The sequence below is a fragment of the Prinia subflava genome, chromosome 3 (genome assembly GCF_021018805.1).
Source record: "Prinia subflava isolate CZ2003 ecotype Zambia chromosome 3, Cam_Psub_1.2, whole genome shotgun sequence".
Classification (NCBI taxonomy): Eukaryota; Metazoa; Chordata; class Aves; order Passeriformes; family Cisticolidae; genus Prinia; species Prinia subflava.
Window position 1 is genome coordinate 873,316 of NC_086249.1, and position 6,885 is coordinate 880,200.

The 6,885-nt window shown below is 48.5% G+C and overlaps 2 non-coding genes across 2 annotated transcripts; one reads left to right on the forward strand and one right to left on the reverse strand.

The window, feature by feature from the left end:
* Nucleotides 1-588: 588 nt before the first annotated feature.
* TRNAP-UGG (transfer RNA proline (anticodon UGG)) lies at nt 589-660 on the forward strand. Its single transcript has one exon. It is a non-coding gene; the product is annotated as a tRNA-Pro (tRNA).
* A 237-nt stretch (nt 661-897) lies between these two features.
* Nucleotides 898-969, reverse strand: TRNAP-AGG (transfer RNA proline (anticodon AGG)). Its single transcript has one exon. It is a non-coding gene; the product is annotated as a tRNA-Pro (tRNA).
* Nucleotides 970-6,885: the final 5,916 nt, after the last annotated feature.

Consider the following 6,885-nt stretch of genomic DNA (forward strand, 5'->3'; position numbering starts at 1 on the left):
AGGGATTCTGCCACTTTGCCCCTCCTGCAGAGCTGCCTCCAACTCTGGGGCCCATCATCAGAAGGACATGGAGCTGCTGGAGAGAATCCAGCTGCTGGAGAGGCCACAGAGATGCTCCGAGGGCTGGAGCCTCTCTGCTGTGGAGACAGGCTGGGAGAGCTGGGGCTGCTCAGCCTGGAGAAGAGAAGGCTCCAGGAAGACCTCAGACCCCCTGTCAGTGCCTAAAGGGACTGCAAGACAGCTGAGGAGGGCCTTTTGACAAGGGTCTGGAGGGACAGGACAAGGGGCAACGGCTTCCCGTTGGCAGAGAACAGGGTCAGATGGGATACTGGGCAGAAATTCTTGGCTGTGAGGGTGTTGGGACCCTGGCACAGGTTTCTTAAGGAAGCTGTGGCTGTGCCATCCCTGGAAGTATTCAAGAGCAGATTAGAGAAGGCTTGCAGCTACCTGGTTTCCTGGTAGCGGAAAGCGTCTCTAGAATCCGGGGTTCTGCGATTTTGCACTGGGAAAGACACAGAACTCCTCGTCAGGCTCAGTGTCGTCCGCGCTGTTGAGATAAAAGGATTTCGAAGCAGGGCTGCAGCAGGCGGCTCGTTGGTCTAGGGGTATGATTCTCGGTTTGGGTCCGAGAGGTCCCGGGTTCAAATCCCGGACGAGCCCTTTTCTTCCTGTTTTTGAAATCCCTCTCCGCTTTTCTTTTTTTTCTTTTCTCGTCGCCCCCGCTTTCCGTATTCCCTTGCTACGCACACTCCCCGCGGCCGTACTTTCGTTTTCGAGGAGAATGCCGGTGTGTGACGTGGCAAAACGCGGTCTAGTAGCAGGAAAAAAAAAAAAAAAGAAGAACAGTGCCCCGCTTCGCTTGTGCGCGAGGAGGGGCAGAACGAACGGATCCAAAACGGGCTCGTCCGGGATTTGAACCCGGGACCTCTCGCACCCTAAGCGAGAATCATACCCCTAGACCAACGAGCCGGCTGCTGGCAGCAGTCCTCGCCCGCAGCCTATGACGGCCCCAGTGACATCACTCCGCCATGGGCAGGACTCGCTGGTAGCGGCAGTCTCGGCCCCGCCGGCCTGCACCCAGTGCCGGAGCTGCCCTCGCACCCCCAGGCCTGCACCGTCCTGCCTCGATCTCACCTGCCCTGCAGCCGCTTTTCCCCTTCATACCCGCCCCGGCACCTACCGAGCCTCTTTCGTACCTTGCATCCACTTCTGCAGACTCCTTTTGCTCTCGCACTCACTTCTGCAGGCATTTTCCCCCTTTAGCACTCACCCCTGAACCCACTTCTGCTTGCATCCACTTCTACAAGTGCATTCTGCCCTCACACCTTCCAGCACCCATTGCATGTACCCACTTCCTCAGGAATTGTACACTCACACTTCGCTTTGCACCCTGCTCCACGCTCCCTTGTGGTGCAGCAGCTCCCCCAGCCCTTTGCACCCATCTTAGCACTCCCCCCGCAAACACCTGTGATAAACGCCAATCACTTGCTTTTTGAAATTTATGAAAATTTAATAAAGAATAAAAATTGGTTACAAAAAAATTAATACAATAATAAAAGTTTAAGAAGTTTTCAGAGACAGGACAAATAATGAGACAAATAAGAGCAAAGAAGGTAGCCCGGGTCTACCGTCCCCCCTCCCTCTCAGACAAAGGCTGTGAAGGAGAAGGGCCTCCTTCGGGAGGAATGTCCCCTTTTTGAAGACCAAAATTTCAAAATTATGCAATCTTTATCTTAAGACAGACCCGTTTGCCCAGAGTCCCCCTTCTAATCCTGGGCGTCCAGGAGTTGGGCTTGACCAGGTGGCCCTTGTGGATTCAGTCTGGGTTGACCAGGTGGCTTCTGTGGATGCAGGGAGATATGCATCTTGTCTTCTGAAAGTCCTAAGGGGGGGTTCTCTTCTTCTTGTTGTAACTGTTATCTCTGTTGAGAAACACCTCTGGGCCTCTCCCTTTTTTTTTTTTTTTCTTTTCTTCTTGAGCTAAAGAAAATATCTTACACACAATTCTTTTATTACTAAAACTTAATGCTAAAAACTACATTTACTATATTATTCAAATGTCAATACAGCATAACTTTTCCACCTAGCATTATTGTATATAGTAAATATCTGCATAGAGCCACACACACAACAAGCCTTTTTCAAAGAAAGCATGCAAGCCTGTATGACGTCTGTGCCAGACATATGGCACAACTCATAGGGATACACGGAAAATGAGTGCTTGGTGTCGACCTCCCAGGGAGTTTTCGTCCACCATAAACTTTTTTCAGTGTGCATATAGCCTCTGAGTTCAAGAATTTTACTACTGATGGTTAGAAGAGTAGGATGAAACCCCAGTAAATGCAAAATTATAATCATTTAAATATTCACTGAAAATTTCAACACCTCTGATGAGTGAGAGCTTTAGGAGAAATTAAAGTTGAGGATTTTTCTTGGAGCAAGCAATTCAGGCAAACACAGGAGCATTTGAGGATACTGCAATATGCAATAGAACCATAGAATGATTTGGGTTCGAATACACCTTTAAAAAGTAATGTAGTCCAGCCCCCTGCCATGGACAGGGACACATTCCACTAGACCAGGTTGCTCCAAGACACGCCCAGCCTGGCCTGGAATACTTTCAGGGATGGGGCAGCCACATCTTCTCTGGACAAGCTGTGCCGGGGCTTCAACACCCTCATGGGTAAGAATTTCTGCCCAATATCCCATCTAACCCTGCTGTCTGGCAGTGGGAAACTATTGCCCTTTGTCCTGTTCCTCCAGGCCCTTGTCAAAAGGCCCTCTCTGGCTCTCTTGCAGCGCCTTTAGGCACTGGCAGGAACTCTAAGGTCTTCCTAAGACTCTAAGGTCTTTCTTCTCCAGGCTGAGCAGCCCATCTTTCCCAGCCTGTCTCCAGAGCAGAGGTGCTCTAGCCCTCAGAGCATCTCTGTAGCCTCTCCAGCAGCTGGACTCTCTCCAGCAGCTGGACTCTCTCCAGCAGCTCCATGTCCTTCTGATGATGGACCCCAGAACTGGAGGCAGCTCTGCAGGTGGGATCTTACCTAAGCAGAGAAGAGGGGCAGAATCCCCTCCCTCCTTCTGCCAATGCTGGGGGATAGGCCCAGCACAAGGAAGGTTCTGGGTGTCTGCACACACGACTGAGGCATGTTGAACCTCTCAAACCCCATCACCCCCTGGGCCTTCTGCTGGCGCTGTCTCTTCATCCCCCAGCCTTTGTGGATCCTGGCATTGACCACATATTGCTGTGCCATACATGCTCTGAAACGCACAGAAAAGAGAGGAAACATCAGAGGGAGCAGAGCAAGGCCTTCTCACTTCAGGTAACTTCATTGTGGTCATACTGCCTGGGTAAGCAGTGTCACGTAAATATTGATGCCTCATATGTGGTCTCATACCTGGGGTGGATGTTACAGCCCAGACTCACAGGGAGGGAGAGGCTTGTTTGATGTGAGCAGCATGATATTATTTGGGGAAGGTGGAGAGGATTCACACATGAAAAAGAAGCTAAAAGTGAGTTTGGGATTGAGGCTAGTGACTCTTTTAGAAAAAGAAGACAAAACAAAACCAAATGGCAACTTAGTGCCAGAAAAATTCCTCTATTCCAGAAGCAGCATTTTAAAACTCAGACTTCAAAGTTTTCTGGACATGGAGTCTCAGTGCAAGTTTGCAGCACTTGGTCCTTTTTTCGAGCACAGTCAAGCCTTTGTTTGGAGTTTGGAGAAAAAAAAAAGTGACAAACCATGCTATTTGGAGACTCTTGGAACTTGCTGCCTTCCTGCTTACAGAGATGCTGTTCAAAGGGTAGAATTTGCATTTGGCATGTCTGTATTTGTGCATGTGTTACAAAAGAGAAACACAATCAGTTTTCACACTGATTTTGATAATTTTCCTTTCTACAAACAATTCTCTCGGGCCTTTATCTCAGAGGAATTCCCTTGAGTACATCAGTTTAAACAGGAAGAGGAATTTCCACCAGCACCAACAACCCCCCTTGGAGAGGATATGCTTCATATTTCTCCATATCAGCCCCTCAGTCCACATCCATGTGTGCTTCCTAGCAAAGTTCAACCACTTTGTCATCCAGTCGCATTTTGAATCCAGGAGATTGAGTTATTATTGCAGTGATGAACTTTACTGCACTTTAAAAATCTTCCTCTGTTTAGTGACTACCACTGAGCCAATGCTGTTACATTGCCCTGGCTGCCACTATTGCTTTGGGCAAGTTCAGGTAGATCCATAATTGGTAGTGTCATAGAGTTATACCTTCCCTTATATAAACTAAAAGTTAATTTTCCCCTGGGGCAGAGACTTTTCCAGCACTTTAAATCACATCCACCCTGTTTTCTCTCTCCTGCCTTTATAATTTTTTCAGCAAAACATCCATCTGTCCATCCCCTCCGGCTCCACAGATATCCAGCAAGTCAGGGGGAAATAATCCAGCAGAATGAAGTCATGGGCTCTATCTGGCCATGGGTTTCCCTTCCCCACCTTCCTCCAATAATACGTTTTGTGATGTGGATTTCTGTCGACAGAGCAAGACGCCCGACTCTCTCCTCCTGATGAACATGTCCCACGAGGACAATGATGGAGTTCCTGTGAAATTTTTACCACTGACCTTTTCTCCACTGTGGAGCAGGAATGCATCTCCCAGTGAAGGCTAGGGACAGCAGAGAGTGTGTCATAATCCTGGAAAATGTGACTCTGTCTTTGTGGAATGCCATTTCCTGCTCCCCCTTCCCCTTCCCTTCTCTTTCGCTCCTCCCTTAGAAAAATGTAGCACAGAAACCTTGAAAATTTAAGGCAAAAAATTGCCACTTCCTCCTCCCCCTCCCTTTCTCAGCTCTGTCTGAGCAGGCAGCCAGGCTGTTAAATGCTTTTACCTGCTGTGTCCAAGTCAAAAGTTAAATAATGTGTGAATGAATGTGGAAGGAAAACAAGAGGCAGCAAGGGAGCGCTGGAGAGAGCCCCTCTTACAACAACATAATTGCTACATTATGAGAAACAAATAATATGCTGCTCCTCTCCAGGGCTGTGTCTGTGACATCTTGACAGGTACATCTGAAGTTAATTATCTGCCTCTTGTTGAATTTTGCCCTGCTCCTAGGGCCGGATCCTGCAAACATGAGTTCCAGAGCATCTCGCCCTGGGAGCCGGTGCTCATTTTACAGAGACTCAGAGTGGGTTTTGATAGGGTCAGTTGCCTTTCCATGAGCCACCACAGCTACAAAAATACCTTTGCCAGGAGATTGGGTTTTCCCAACCAGCAGTGCATGGCACATGGCACGGTGGATGCTGGAGGTGTGGGACCAGCCTTTCACCCATGCCCACAAAGAGAAATATATGACTCCTGCCAACAGGAAAGCAGTGTGTTACACTTTCTACTGACATAGTGCAGTTGCCACATCTTTTCTTCCTGCGGTTTGTTTGCTGCTCCTTGAAGTTGGAAAGCTTTTGCTCAGACAATGCATTCTCCTTTACACAGAGATTCTGGTTTAACCCTGCACGTTTCCATTGTTGCTGAATGTCCTTGACTGCATCTCGAGTCCAGCCCTCCCTCCTTCGGCGTATACTCCACAGGCTCACCCATCCCACCTTCGTCCATGTAATGGAGTGCCCAAGAGTTATTGTTAAGTGCTAATAGTTGAGGCAATGTTGTAAATGAAAGGGTTTTCGGTTCCTTCTGGGCATGGATTCTTCTTACTTGCATCAGCAATCAGATGTCTTTGGTTTGGAGAGTTGCTTGGAGAGCAGTTCATCTATCTGACACAGCATGTCAGAGAAAATGTGTGTCAGTGTCCCTCTTTCTATATTGACTTCAAGGTAAGCTGGACATGTCTAGTTCAAACACAAGAGGACATGATGATGACTGCATTTGGTCAGATGTCTCTTACTCCATGTGTGGTGCACTCACTAAGGATTTAGTGTCCCCTTTGTTCTAATATTGGTTTTATTGAGGTTCATGTTCAGTGAGATGAGGAATTTGATGGGTGGAGGAATTATATGGGTTTTTCCTTCAAACTCTTTCCCCAGACCTGAATTTGCCACATTGCATTTCAGTTTCCTAAAGGTTGGGAGCAAAGAGAGGAAGGTGTATGTGCAAGGTGCAAAAGGAGCAGTGGCTCTTTCACCTGCACATGATACATGGGATGAACTCAGCGCCTCCACGGCTGACCCAGCAAAAAGAGTTTGTCTCCATTGCTGACCGGGAAAACACCAAAAGATGAGCTTGAGACCATCCTGATGGCCCACGTTGCTCGCTCCCCTGCCACATACCCAGCCTGAAGTGAGTTTACTCAAGAGTCCTCATGGGCAGACATGTCAGTCTGACCCTGTTTTGGCCTTGCTGGTCCCATGCACTATCCCAACAGGCTGCACACCCTCAAACAGTGGTTTCCTGCTAGAAAACACCCCTCCAGTGGTCTGCAGCACACCCCACATATTGTGGCAGACAGTTTAATTTGGCCAAAACACACAAAACATTTTTATTGTCTTAGGAGGGCAACACCTGAGCTGGGAGAAGCCACGTGCTCTCTAGAGGGGTGTGCTCAAGACAGAGACAGCCCTGAGCAGTGTGGACACTGGTCCATATCCCTTGGTCTCAGGCTCAGGGACACTTGCTAGACTTTGTTGTGTGGCAGTATGGACATGGCTATGAATTCAACTCCTGGGAGCTTCTGTGTGCCTTTACACAGCCTTCACCCATACCCCAACATTAACCATGTCTCTTTGGTGAAGGTGCCTGGCTATATCCACACCACCAGGCTATGCAGAGTGAAAAAGTGCTGATGACTTGCCATCCATGGTTTTTTTATTAGCTATTGCCTGGTCCTGTGGCCCATCCTTGGTCAGCATGTGGAAGGTGCTCACCTGGAGCAGGTCTTTGGT